Below are 787 nucleotides of genomic sequence, written 5' to 3'. Positions count from 1 at the left end.
TTGTACTTTGCTCAAAAACTGCATGAATCCATGTAAGATTCTGTTAATTCATTTTTTAGATTAGAATCAGTCTAAACATTATATTACAGACAGCAGCACACAGGGGGCTAACACCTTCAATACATTATCTGGGCTGACACCAATTGTTAAAGTTCACTTGAGAATGTAATTTTTAAAAAACGTTTTGCAATTTACATATGAAAGAAGTCAAACTAACATGGTAATTTGAACAGATGAGAAATTTAACTAACAATCAAGGTATTTTTTAGTTACATCACACTGTAAACTTTTGCTTTTAATTCTGTGTCTTACAATCGTGTACTCCACAACCACCTGATGAAGGAGCAGTGCTCTGAAAGCTAGTGCTTCCAATTAAACCCATTGGACTATAACCTGGTGTTGTCTGATTTTTAACTTTGTACACCCCAATCCAACACCGGCATCTTCAAGTCATGGTGGAATTTGATTTCAATAAAAATCTGGAATTAAGAATCTAATGATGGCCAAGAAACCATAGTCGCTTGTCAGAAAAACACATACAGTTCATTTTCTTCTCTTTTGAGTCAAAGGGAGGGATTTACTGAGATAGAAGTAGCTGGCACAACTGTTAGCATTGGCATAGATAGGGGAAAGACTGTGAGGTATGCTGAGTTAGTGAGTAGGTGGTGCAGAGGGCATACAGACAGTATTCTGAGTGATTGGCTGGGTGAGAGTTTAAAAGGTAAAAACAATGACTACAGATGCTGGAAACCAGATTCTGGATCAGTGGTGCTGGAAGAGCACAGCA

General features: G+C 37.5%; 1 long non-coding RNA gene across 2 annotated transcripts in view; it reads left to right on the top strand.

Annotated features, from left to right (window-relative positions):
- Positions 1 to 787, top strand: part of LOC122553418 — an 89,239-nt gene that overhangs the window by 71,890 nt on the left and 16,562 nt on the right. The gene's annotated exons all lie outside the window — the stretch shown is intronic.

The sequence above is a fragment of the Chiloscyllium plagiosum genome, chromosome 10, assembly GCF_004010195.1.
Source record: "Chiloscyllium plagiosum isolate BGI_BamShark_2017 chromosome 10, ASM401019v2, whole genome shotgun sequence".
NCBI classification, from domain to species: Eukaryota; Metazoa; Chordata; class Chondrichthyes; order Orectolobiformes; family Hemiscylliidae; genus Chiloscyllium; species Chiloscyllium plagiosum.
The sequence above is the reverse complement of the archived record's forward strand: the minus strand, read 5'-3'. Positions and strand labels throughout refer to the sequence as shown.